We start from the raw sequence: 13,922 nt of genomic DNA on the forward strand, positions 1-13,922 counted from the left end.
AAACACAATTTAGTAAGTCAAGAAATTATGAGGGATTCTTATAGTTTTGTTTAAAAACCAATTAGTACAACTGCAAATTGCTTACATAAATATATCAAGATGATTTTTGAATAGCAGGTCTTTTCTATTCCACTGAAATAAAAATAAAGTTTAAAAGGTTTTATATTGTGCAATTTTATGAGAACTTAAAACACTCACATGTTTTTACACCATTTATATGGTAAGAGGTGCTCAACATTTTTCCACTTTTTGTGGAGACACAGAAATCATATTGTCTTCCTGCAGTAAGGTTCTCAATTGTTATTTTACCATCACTTTTTAAAATGAATGTTGCATTAGGTCCTTCTTTACTTGTAACAGATATGCCATCAAACACTCCGAGATCAGGCATGCGCACAAAGAGCACCACGGCATTGCTGTGAAGCTCATAAGGAACTACAATTTGAACAGGCTTGGGCTCTAGAAGAAAAAAAATATTGCCACGTGTTAAATCAGCTGAAAATAAATTAAGTGAAAGCCACATAATCTGAAGTTGCATCTGAAGCAACTGCCCTGAGAAATACTCTTGCCAAATGCAAACAGCTACCATAGCATGTCATTGCTCAGAAATAATAAACAACATGATTTTTTAGCTATTTATTACTGGAATTTCCTTCTCAACCACAACTGCACCAGGATAACTTGAAAACTATACAGAAATGTAGATGTGGACAGGGAGATAACCATGGAGAATGAGATGCATTTGATGGATACAACATTGACGTGTTTAGTTTTCTTCCCTTACAGTTGGCTCTGACAGCTGTGAAATATCCCATCTAGAATTTTGTCATCTGTGCCATGAATGAGGTATTAAATCTAATCCTATTTTAAAAAATCTGGAAAATAATTAAGACTGTTACCCTCCAAAATACTGTAATCATTTAGAAAGAAATGACAATGCAGCATTTCATTAATCTAATAACCTGACAGCTGCAGCTTTTACATATTACATGTAGAAGCGAATCCTGCCCACTCCTTTCACATATGCAAAAAATTTAGACTGCACCAAAAGCATTTCAACATTTTGGTAAAATAAGACCCTTCAATAAACCCTCCCCTATCAATGGGAAGGATGCTTTGAGAAACAATGCAAAGCTATTATTACTTCTAATTCTTTCTTAGCAGCCTCTCACTAATGGTAGGGCAATTCTTTCTCACAGTTCTCAGAAAAAACTAGAGTATCTCCAAAAATCAATAATCTGTTTCAACCATTCCAATATTTTCCTATTTCAGTGCAAATCAATGATTCACCCTGCTTCTTCTGCCAGTGGGAACAGGATTTCCAGCTGTGGTCCCCATCACAGAGGTCGCTACTACCAATATGCTTTCCAAGTCTTTATTGTCATTGCAAAAATTGTTAACTTTGTTGTTAAAGTTAGGATTGGATCTCTACATTTCATATTTAAATTTTGATCCTTGGATGTTTAGCAAATTTACTTGACCTACAAAATTTATTAGATGACAGCAACAATGGTGACACTAACATATGTATTATAGTCTGTAGTTTCCACCATAAATAATGCCTTACTTAAAGTGCATTGAATGGTCTTCAGTTCACTCAGAGTTCCATTTTTCACACTTGCCACTGCTATTTCATAAGCCATTCCAGGAGTTAGGTCATCAACCTTTAATTCTTCTTTATTACTTAATAAAAACTTTTTAGTTTCACCAATGCCTGCATGAGGTTTCACTTGAATGTAAGATTCCAGACACTCTCGTGGCAGCTTCCAGTGAAGGATCACACTCTCTTCTTCTACATCCTCTGGGTGAATATAAACAGCTGTAGGTGGGCTGACAGCTTGATCAAAGAAAAAGATGTCAGTATAAAACCACACATCAAACTTACTATCACTTTACAGTCATTTTCCAATAATGTCTCTTGATTTGTTTTTTTCTTCTAAAATGTCACGACTTTAAACCTACTGTTTCATTTATTTATTTCTTAAAATAATTTGTAGGCATCTACCTGTTAAAGGCAGACTGTATTTTCTGTTTTCTCATAACAAATAAGGACTCATTTTGCAAGCATATTCCATTCCACTGGATATATATGGGGTAAAAAGATGACACAGTCTGCCCTAAAAAATTTGAGATATTATGGTAATGTTTTAACTTTGCTAAAATTAGAGATTTAAACTATAAATCAGAATTTCTCAAGCAGAATATCACTTCTTTAGTTCATACTAATGTGCTGTAAGTAGGCAAATGAATAAATAAATAAATAAAGGGATTGGTACTTTCAAAATTTTGGAAGGTTCTGAAGAATATCCCAGCAGCCACAATCTGACATGGCTTTAAAAATACCTTTATGCCTTGTATTTTCATTTTAGACTCTGTCTAGTGAAATTAAACAACTAGAAAATGGATACATCACCTGTTGTGATTAATATAGGCTTCTCGTGGCAGCTTAGAGTTCCTTTTTCTGCTACATTCTGCAAATATAACTGATACTGATGATACGGTTTTCTGTTTTGTATGACTATTGAAGTCTTGCTTTTCTCGACTGGTAACTGTTCCCAGATGTTGGTTTCAGTATCCAATATGTTGACCAGGTAGTGATGAAAAGAAATGCTGTATGAATGCTGTGGAGATTTCCATCGTAAATGTATTTCTGTAGATGAAACATATGTAGCCTCTAACTTCTGGGAGTGCAAGGGCCCTGTTGAATAAGGAACAGAAATGAGAGAATAGTTTCTCATTCCTTTCATCAATAACTGTGGGGTGTTTTATTGCTTTTTTTTTGTTTGTTTTTTTGTTTGAAAGAGAGCCTGAAAACCTAACAATGCACACTTACATGCAGGCTAAATACTATTAGAGCAAATCTAACAAAGCAGCCTTGACAGTGCATCAGTGACTGTGAATACTGATAAACAGAGAATACAGGAAGCAGTGCAATTAAAGAGAAAATACAAAATAGATATGGTTATCTGGTTATTACTGCTATATATTTTTGTAACTTACTTGTTTCTACATTCAGAACTGGACTTAAGCTAGTCTGTGCTCCTTCTGGGTTCCTTGCTACTAATAAGAAACTATAGTGAAGGCCTGGAGACAGCTGCCCAATTTTTGTTTGAGTTGTATTCACAGGCAAGTTCAGGATGTATGGTTTCCTCTGATCAAAGTAGTACTTAAGTGAAAGTGCAAAGCCTGACTTAAGCCACATCTCCATACTGCTCCACACAAATACAGCTTCGGTTGTCTTGACATCATGCACATCAAACATGAAGTTTTCTGGTACCATAGGTACTGAAAAAAAGCATCGAAAATGAAAAACAAAACTTTGAAAACCACTAAAACTCTTTTATTTTGAGATTTGTATATTAAAATATAAACTTAATCAGGGCAAGGCTTTCAAGAATAAATGCTAAAGATTGAAAAAAATATAGTTACATTCATATTCACAGATATATGGTAGCTGGACATAGCAGAAAAATCCTGTGAAGAAATATTCTGGGCCAGTGGGATCTCTCTGAAGGGCGTAGCAGTCAGTTTGATTTTCTGGAATCATTGACAGAGATGAGATACCACCTTTTAGAAGATAAGGAGATCCATCTGTCCACACAAGCTGACCTTCTTCCTAGATTGAAATAAATGAAATTAAAACCCAGACATTTTTAGATGATATTTATAAATTATTAAGGTTTCCCTCATTGCAAGTGTTTTCCTAAATATCCAAAAATTATGTGTAAGTTAATTATGTAGGTCTATTTTTAATAAAGGTTCCAATCTGAAATTCCATCCCTTCTGTCAGAAAAAAATACAAGATAATAATACGACATAGAATAATATAATATAAGCCACATGAGTATGCTTTATCTTTACAAACAAGACTTTAAAAATGATTACTAATCTAATAACTTAACAATCTTGTATGGATAATTTTCTAAAAAGGGTATTTACTTTAAAAAATCCCTCAGTCAAAAATACTCATAAATTGAGTCTGAACACAAAAATATTTAGCTGAAAAACCATGGCTAGATTCACAATCAGATGAGGAAATGCTGTCTATCTTTCCCTCTTCTCCTGTTTGCTGGTTTCTCAGCTGTTGGGACACTCACTCACACCTCACTCCAGCTTTGTAACCTTTGAGGTACTTTCTGTTTTTCCAGCAGAGCTCTACAAACACTAGGGTGGCACCACATGACATTTTGGAGGAAAGATGCTTGAGGAATCTGCTTACAGCATCTCAAGGCAGAGCCCTCCAGCGGGACATGGGTTTCAATCTGTACTAATTTATATTTTCTAACATCTACAGGGGATTAATAGAAATCCCAGAAGATTTAGGCATGGCACTGGGGCACTGTCCAGAGGTAAAAGAGCATGAGTGCTTTCAGACACAGCAAGTCTGTGGTCCTACGGGCTAAGTGAAGGCCTTAAGTACTCCAATGGAGAAAAGTTGAGGTATCACCATGATTTTAAGACTTCTGTTGTTTATTCTTTTATTAAAGATGCTCAGAAGAGGGGAGAGGGAGGAAAAAAACCCATTTTTAAAATTTCTCTGAGCAATTTAAAAGTCATATTTGTTGAGAATAATGCTATTTTTCAATTAATTTGTTGTGATGAAAAAATGAAATAACATATTGTGATATTTTTCACTTCCCAAGAGAGCAAAGAACATCTTCAGTGATATGAAATACTTGAACTTGTCCTTCAGTTGGACTTGTGCATATAGTCTGCCACTTCAAAAATGCTACACAGATCAATGTATATCTTTTTTTCTTTTTTATGTACTGGTCTTCCTAGACACTAGAGTTAATGACAAGCACAGGAACCCACAAACCTCTGCAGCAAGGCTTGCAAGAGAAAGCAAAGCAAACAGTCTTTGGCTGCCTTTTGCACTTCCTAGCTGAAGAACTGCACCATGTCAGGACAGACATGAGGGTGTCACCAAAGCACTCCATTCATTCGTGCACTAACCTCCACCTCAGGGGCCTCTGCTGCATTCCACAGAGCAACCATCCTCATCACAGAGGGTTTGAATTCAGACACAGATCAGAGTAGGGTTAAAGAAGGAAAAATTGTGAGACTACAAATGCTACAGAACTAATCCTGCTCACAGTGCTGCTAATTTTTATCAGTGTCACAGGGCTTGGCAGTTTTTCTAAGGCTGCTGAAATCTTCTGAGTAGGTCATAGTCCCAGCTTCTTTTCAGCAAGAATTTCAAGTTATGGGGCTCTTGGAGAAAAAAAATCGAAATTTTGGTTGTTTACTTTTTTTTAACAGAGATTTAGCTTCCTAATTCTTCAAATACAAATGAGAAAGCAAAAATAATTGAATTTGCAACTCAAATCTCAAATTTTAAAGAACTTTTACTGTATGTCTCATGATATTTGAACTCCAGAGGTAAGTGTAATTTGGTGCAAGTACAATTCAGAGTTCTCATAAGATGAGAACAGATGACAACAATGACATTTCAGATTGAAACATGTTCAGAGAGCACTTGAACACACTAATTAAGTACAAATATTTAGGAAAGAAGTTCTTGTAAAACAAGCATTTTATTATTATACCTTGTTATTCTTAAAACATGGTTCTCATCTAGTTCATTTAACTGACTGACTCCCACAAACATAAAAATGCATGCAATGATTAAACAGTTGGCTAACAGTCAAATTTCAAACTGACAGTGGACTCTTTTCTGTGTAATCAGAGCTTAAAAACCCAATTTTCTAGTACTCCTTCCAGCTTGAAAAATTATAATGCTTCAGATAGCCTCTTACAAATACTACCTTATTTCTAAAATATCCAGGTGGTTACAAGGAATATCTCTATTGTAAAAAACTTACAGCAATTTGAGAAGTGACTTTGGAGTCATATTAACAAAATATTATTACATGTAAAATGCATCTATTCCTGGTGCTTTACTAACCAGGATGGTTACAGTGCTTCTCTAACCTAGAGAGATTTGTGTTTCCTCAGTCTGCATGCTATCCCACCCTGACTTCTTTGTGTAGCCCATTATTTAAACGAGTCTGCAAAAAGGAGTTTTTCTGTCTCTGTGGCATGTGACGTGACACTTACCACTCCTATTCTTTCACATAAAGTTTGCTTTGATTTTACTATTTTCACAGTGAATAATTTAAACATAAGTTTGCCAAAACAACATTAAAATTAAATTTCAGGTGGCAGATTTTTTAAAACAAAACCCACTAGCTTTCTTTCAACCTTCTACACTTAGCATAAAGTTTTCACTCAACCAAATCACAGAGGCCTGGGTCCTACATTTCTGGCACTATGCCTCCATCCTTCCAAGAGCTTTCCCAATACTTTCATTTATGTCTGTACTTCCTCCCAAACCACACACTGAATAATTTTGTAACAGCAGATGTGGCATTGGGAACTTTCATCTCCCAAATACAAGGAACAGGAAATATTTTACAGGAACCACCTTGCTCCATCTATGCTGGACAGACTTCACTAAGCTCAATACTCAACGTTTCAGACCTGCATCAAAACTGAGAAAGCCAAAGCCAGATTTCAATATCTGGAGTAACGAGTGTGTAGACTGAGATCTGAAAATCTGGTAATGCAGCACCACCTACAGGCAAAATAATATCCCCAGGAAATACACACACACACACACACACACACACACAATATTACAGGTTAAGTATACACAATGGGGTTGTTTTCCCCCCAGCTGTGGCCTTCTAAATATTTTCAGTATTTCTAAATAGGAAGAAACTATAATTCTTTGTCTAATTGCAAATAACTATATAACCAATGTACTGTTTAGTAATTTTTATTCCAAAGGATTGGCTCCTCTGTTTCAAAATTCTCCTGCTGCCATACCTGTAATAACAAAGATGATAAAATATACTGACCTTTAGGTCATTAAGACCTGTCCATAACATGATTATTCGACTACTTTTCTGGAGATATGACAACACAAACCCATGTTCTTCTTCACTCCCTATGTCAAGAAGATGTGCCCCTTGTGAGGAGGTTTCACAGGTTTGTTGTGCCACCTTCCATGGCTTGCTGTCCTTACCCATTTGGTAGCAGCTGCTCTGGAATGCCACCCACCCTTGGGAACAGGCACCTATAGGCGAAACAGGACAGGATTTTAAAGATATGCTGTATTACTCATGGAAGTGGTGCTGATTTCTTATAATTACACGGACATTTTGAGGACAATAGCCTTTCATTAAGTCATTATTTCAACCCCCAAAACATTCAGTGATTATAAACCAATAGTCCTTCAAAGTGCTGAGTGTTTTTAAAAAACTGATTGACTGAATTAAAAGCTATAATGGCAATCCAGTGAAGAAAAAAAACAAAAGTAGAGATCCACTAATCAATGTCATACATTAGAAAAGAAATTAATTTTTAAGTTTAGTTACTGATTACTAAATTTTGTTAATTATAAAAATTAATTTAACAAATAATATGCTTTTAATATCTTCTTGCATTTAGGAAAATAATTATTTCCTTGAATTTGATTCTATATAATTCCTTCTTTTGTGTATCTAATTGTAAAGATTCTAGGTTGCATTATGAGAGTAGCACGTTTAAAGGAATGAGGATACACAACCATGCTATAACATCCTCAGAATCTTGGTTCCCTCACAGCACTTCTAACAAAACTGCACATCTAAGCTTGCCACTCAACAATAAAAATCCCATCATTTTGAATGCTTCAGAAAGTGTTCCAAATTCTTATCAAACTCAGGATTTTCTCTGCCTTTTCACTGAAACTACATAGCAAATTCAATCCATACATTACAAGGCTTAACTTCAACATTGACTTCACTCTATTTTAGACTGTAAAAATATAGTTAAAATATTTGCACATGCAAATTTGAATTCTTGCACTTACAATACTAAGAAGTATTGACTAGAAATAACCTTCCTATGTCATTGACATTCAATTTATTTCCTCTTTCTAGAAATACCATCCATAACTACTAAGGTACATTACATGGAATACAGGATTTTACAATTTACTCTTAACCCTCCTAGAAAACATGCAGTACTAACTTGCATTCACTGTGACTACAAGAAACTCTAATATATACCTGTTTCAGCTTGAATATCCAGTGATTGAGACACATTTACAAATTCAGCATTTAATTGCTCAAATATAAACTTAAATGTATAAATGGTAGCAGGTGTCAAATTTCTCCATACAAAGAATCCACTGGGTCTTTTTATAATCTGAGAAGTACCATTCAGGAAAAGAGAAACTGAAAATTCTTTGGCCATCATACTCCAATTAAAAGAGACTGTCGTAGCTGTCACAAATGTTTTGATGTCATTTTCTGAAATTCCACCTGGTAGACAATGAAAAAATAAATACTGTGTTTGCCACAAAGAAAAAAATAACTCAAAGTTTTATTTTATCAATATTATTACTTTTTTCTTTTGAGAAGGGATGAGGGATAGCCCCAAGAGATAAAGAAATGTAGCATAATTTAAGAAAGTCATGTTTTCCTTTATCTTCATGGTATGTTAACTTATGTCTGAAGCAAGCAGAGATAAAAGTGCACACTTTCAGGAGTGTTTTAACTGTAAAACTACATGTTTGGATAGAATATCAGTTAAGAAATAGATGCTAAGTGCAGTAACACATTAGCAGCATAACCATGTTTTGTAACTTGCTGAATGTTCTTTCATGCATTGATGGTTCCTGCAGTGCTTTTACTAATTTTTTTCCCAACTATGTTGTTTGAATTCAGATATAAAGCTGTTTTCCAAAGATATGCAATAGTATGAGCTTGCAATGTGTACAAAGGTCATGTTATAAACTATTCTCATTGACCAAGTTAATATTGGAAAGCCCCTTCATTCTAGTAACCAGTGGGACTTGTGGTGCTGAACAGATTTACAGCTGTAAATCATGTTTTTATGAATTCAGTGGCTAAACTCATGCAATCTAGTACTGAAAGTGTGTTCCCAGTTAGTCACAAGGCTAAGATTTTCAAGATACTTATTAACCCTTTTTAAGGAGAGACTGTTATAAAGTTTGAACCCTTTTTTTTTTTTTTAATTTATATGAGAAAATCACCCTACGTTATTATGAAATTGCCAGGCTTTAAGTAACTTTTTCCATGGTCCTCTTTTATACATTTATTCTTCTAGAATTATTGTAGTATACCAAAACCTGTAATATTTAAAAATCTCACAAACATTTACATCAGTCTCATATTTTAGAATTGTTACATGAACCAAACACATTATGTAAAATTATTCCTTCAACACTTCATGGTTGAAAACATACATCAATGCAAAGTTTCTAAATACATGAATAACCCCAGGATCTGAGCCCCTACTTTTTAATCTTCAATGTTAGACTAACTATAAAGATAACAAAATTTTTTGGTGCTATTCGACTTACGTGTTTTAAATGATTTTACACTTAAGACCTGGCCATTCTTCAGGGATTCTATTGTAATATCATACTTCCTATTTTCCTCGAGCAGAACTGCAGTACTGACAGGTTTCCGTTCAACTTTAGAGATGTTTCTTACATTCTGCAAGTTAGAAGTAATTCTGAATATAGTGAGAGTAATAAAAATACAGTTTATAAGTGATCTATGAAGCTTTTAGAAGGAGAGCTTATATTGCTGTCCATCAAACTGGAGGCTGCAGCTACACTGCAAAATATCCATTGCATTTGTAACAAAGCTTTTTAGAAATCACAGTAATAGCAAACACTTCCATATTAAAATCCCCATATTTTCTTTCAATTCCAGGACATCCTGCACTCAAAATAAGAATAATGCCTTCCCGCTGAGATCTAGGGGTAGCATCTGTGCATCTCCTGGAGAAGTTAAACTCCTCCTTCAAACCACAGTACCTTGAAGAACTTGCATATTCTTAACTTTGGGTATACAACTATCCAACAGGACACCCAAGGGTCATTTGAGTCCCACTGGCTCCAGTAGGACTCTGTAAGAGTACATATAAATGACATGAATTAAAAAATCCAATACATTTTTCCAAACTTTCTCTTTATTTGCTATTTTTCTTTTTTCTTTAATTAGAAAAAAACACCAAACCAAACGAAGACACTAGTAATTACTGCTACCTAAACTTAAATAACATGGAACAACTTATTGCTTAGATTGATAAAATATACTTTTTGACTGAAAGTATCTGCTTGCTGGTATGTCAGAATATAATAGTCTGGATCCTCTTCTTTGGGCAGTTCAGTCCACTCCATCAAAACTATTCTAGGAGGCTTTTTCACTTGGTCACAGTCTACACACTCTGCACCCTGTAACACAAACATACAGTAATGCAACTTAGTAGAAAATGCAGCAAACATGCCTCTAACTAAATCATTAAATTCTGTTAATTTTAACTAATTTTACCTAGAACTTGTCAGCTAGCAACAGTTTTTACATGGATCAGTATCACCAGCTCTACAGTGGGACACACAGAGACCTCCTAATATTTTACAAGTTCTGCAGGTACAGGTTCTAGCTTTCTTTCTCTCTCCAGAGGTGGAAAAATCATGTCAGCTGACCCAAATATGACAGAAACCTGTCATCATTTTATATTAGAAACAATGTTAGAGATTTCACTTGCAATGTTCAGACTGCAACCACAGTTACAGGCAGTCAGGAGCTGGAGATCTCAGTCCCAGTCTTACATTGCATGTTAAAAAACTTTAGTGGCCTCACTTTCAAAATTTCAACTATTTCAGAATAATAAACAACCACTTTCAAGAGGTAAGGAAAGAATTTATTAAACATCTCTCTAGCAATCTAATTTAGCCATGGCAATGCAAATTTCATTCAGCGCTTCAGCTTCCTGCAGAAGGGAGCTCATTCTAGACACAATTCTTCTGCATTTTTGACAGTACTTTTTTGACCTGCCTTCGAAGGGCTTGGGCTCAACATTTCAGAGAAGCAGGTTCCTTCTCTGAATTTCATTTTGAACCAGAAACTTATGGTTTGCTTTGATCTAATTTAAGAGAGACCTGAATCACGTGTAACATCGTAAGAAATTAGTGTGTGTGATGCCCATCCCTATCAGAAAACATTTATAAAATGCTACAGTTCTGTCATTTATGGTCCATTTTTGCTTTCTTAATGAATTGAGATAACAAACAAATGCCATCTTGGTAATGAACTTAAAATCTAGTTTAAAAGAGTAAATCAAATAAAAATCAAATACAAACCCCTAGTACACTAAAATAAAAGTTAGGAGTTGTATTATTATATTACTTTGTGTTGTCCTGTAAGGCAATCTACCATGCAAAAAAAAACCAAAACAAAAACAAACCAAAACCAAACAAAAAAACCGAAACCAAAACAAACAAAAAAATCCAAACCATAAAAAGCAAAACAACTCAGTTGTTTATATTTTTTAAGTATAACTTACTCTGGAATTCAGTTTGGCTAACATAACTTCCTTTAACTAATGAATAACTAACATAAGTGTATCAATGTCTCAATATTCAGAGTTTAGATTACACATTGTGAAGTATAAACTTTGTAAATCTTTTAAAGCCTTTAAAGTCTATAAATCCTTTACAAGAGGGTATATACCACCTCTGGAATAAACTGACACAATGGACTTATAGTACTGATGGCATACACAAAAGTGTTTAAGGAATATTTTTCCAGGAAAATTTAAGATTTTTAATTCAGTGCATTGGGTGTATAGCTGGCTTGCATTCCCTGAAAACACAATCTGTCTAGCCCAGACAATTCAAAGGGTAGAAAAATCTGATTCTGAAGATAAAAATATATATTTGGCAATAATTGAATTAACCATTTTTGATAATTTTCCACCAGTAGCAATTGTGTGCCTTTTTACCATACATAAATACATCCTAGACCTAAAAAACAAGAAATGCATTTTCAAGTGTACACAAAAATTGTTCCATACTTATATCTAATGAGAGGGATTTAGAATGTTCCCTTTTGTTGCCAGCACCTTGCCATCACATTTTAGGCCCTTATCTAAAGATTGAAACAATTTTAAAAATAAGAACAAAATTATTAAATTGACCAAAAAGACCTAAGGTTCAAATCTATCTTCAGGCTAGCTACACAGGAACCAGGAGACCTAAACAACAAACAACAACTTATTGACTTCTGCAATCAGCCGTGTCTCAACATAAGACTCAAGGAGGCTTCTCAGTCTGAAAAAGAGGCACTTTATGGGAAATACAGCAGAGATCAATAAAATCTTAAGCAGCCAAAAGTGTGCAGAGATTGATTTTCATTTTCTCTTCAAGTACAAGCACTGTGATGGATGAAACTGGTATGCTGGATGATGGATGGCACTGTGATGGATGAAACTGGAGCTGGTATGCCCCAGATTTAAAGAAGAGGGGGAAAAAGACAGTTATTGACAAAATAAGTAGTTTATCTGAGAAGGGTACTAAAATGAGTGCTAAAAGTTTCAAGGGGTGTCAGAGGAGGCCCATTCATGTTTGCAGAAGTTCAAGTTCACAGAAGAAACTACAATGAAGTTCACAAATGGCACTACAAATACACCCATCTCAAGAAGTCCTTAAGCTGCAAATGGTGGAAAACTGACACAATATAGGTAATTTTCCTATGGTATTCTTACAGTCCTCTCCAAGGGTCTGCTTTTGACCACTGTCAGAGGTATGATAAGGAACTCATTAAAGCTTTTAATTCATAATTTCTAAGAGGTGACTTAAGGATGCTGGGATCTCTTGCTTCTTCTGGGAACAACATTAAACCCAAAGCAGCAGGCAATAAAGTAGATTAAAGATCTCAAAAGAGCTTCCAATTACTTAAGTAGAAAGAAGACTGGGAACATTCAGTAGCACTAAATGAGAGCTCCCTGTGAACAGAGAGCTAGAACAGTGGGGAAAAAAACCAGTCCAAATCACAATCCATCAACTTTGACTAGTTATCCACACCCAAAAAACAGAGTATTTTCCTTACCTTAAATAAATATTTTAATAAAAGCAGAAGAAGAATTGGTTGATCCATAGAGAAAGAAATTTTATGCTCCCAGCATCTCTTAAGCGCTTGCATCACCACAGCTTCAAAGCAAAATCATGTCAGAATATCCTGAGGGAAAAACTAGTACACACATTTATAGTTCACATGGACACAGAGGCAGCCAATGGTGCACCCAAGATGTGTGTCTTGGCTCTGGCCCTGCCTCTTCCCAAGGCTCATATCAAGTTTCCTGAGATCCTTTAATTTCAGTGAACTGTGGATGTGCCTGTTGTTCACTCGTCATTTAAAGATCCCTCAGTATAAAAAATTATTTTTAATTTCTGTGCAATTACCGGATCAAAATTCATTGCAATCCTCACTTATTTTCTTTTAGACTTTGGTTGTTTTCTACAGTACACCTTTCTATCCAGATATTCTGTGCTCAGTGTACAAAATAAGCCTGAAAACACATTTCTGCAGAAGTACTAAGCACAGCTGCAGAACCATTGGTATGTCTTATGACCTTACAGAGGTCCCACACAAAGTCACCAGTATAAGCAGCTATAAATAAAGAATAGACAAGAATTCATTGCAGTAAGACCACTGAACTATTTCCCAAAGGCTGCTGAACAAGAATTTGGCTCAGAAAAAAATGTACTGGGTGACATTCATCTTTGGCCACATTTGAAGCAACAATTTCAGAGTTGAACTTACCTCAATATAATTCCCAGTGCCCTAATCTTTCCCCAAATAACATTTTTAATAAAAAATTTATTTTCCACTGTGTTCTTTGAAATTAAATCAGTTTAATAAGCTGATAAAAATTGTTGACCGATTATAACATAAATTAAAAAATCAATGTCATGGTATACGTGTACCATAAAAAAGAGCAACAATCATGTTTTATACTTTGTATTTTCTCAGGTGCTATCATCACATCATAATTCTGTCTTGAGCTACTACCTTGTTTTTCAGTGGGCTGTTCCTAATTTTTCTTAAAACCTGTAT

This window comes from Haemorhous mexicanus, chromosome 5 (assembly GCF_027477595.1).
Source record: "Haemorhous mexicanus isolate bHaeMex1 chromosome 5, bHaeMex1.pri, whole genome shotgun sequence".
NCBI classification, from domain to species: domain Eukaryota; kingdom Metazoa; phylum Chordata; class Aves; order Passeriformes; family Fringillidae; genus Haemorhous; species Haemorhous mexicanus.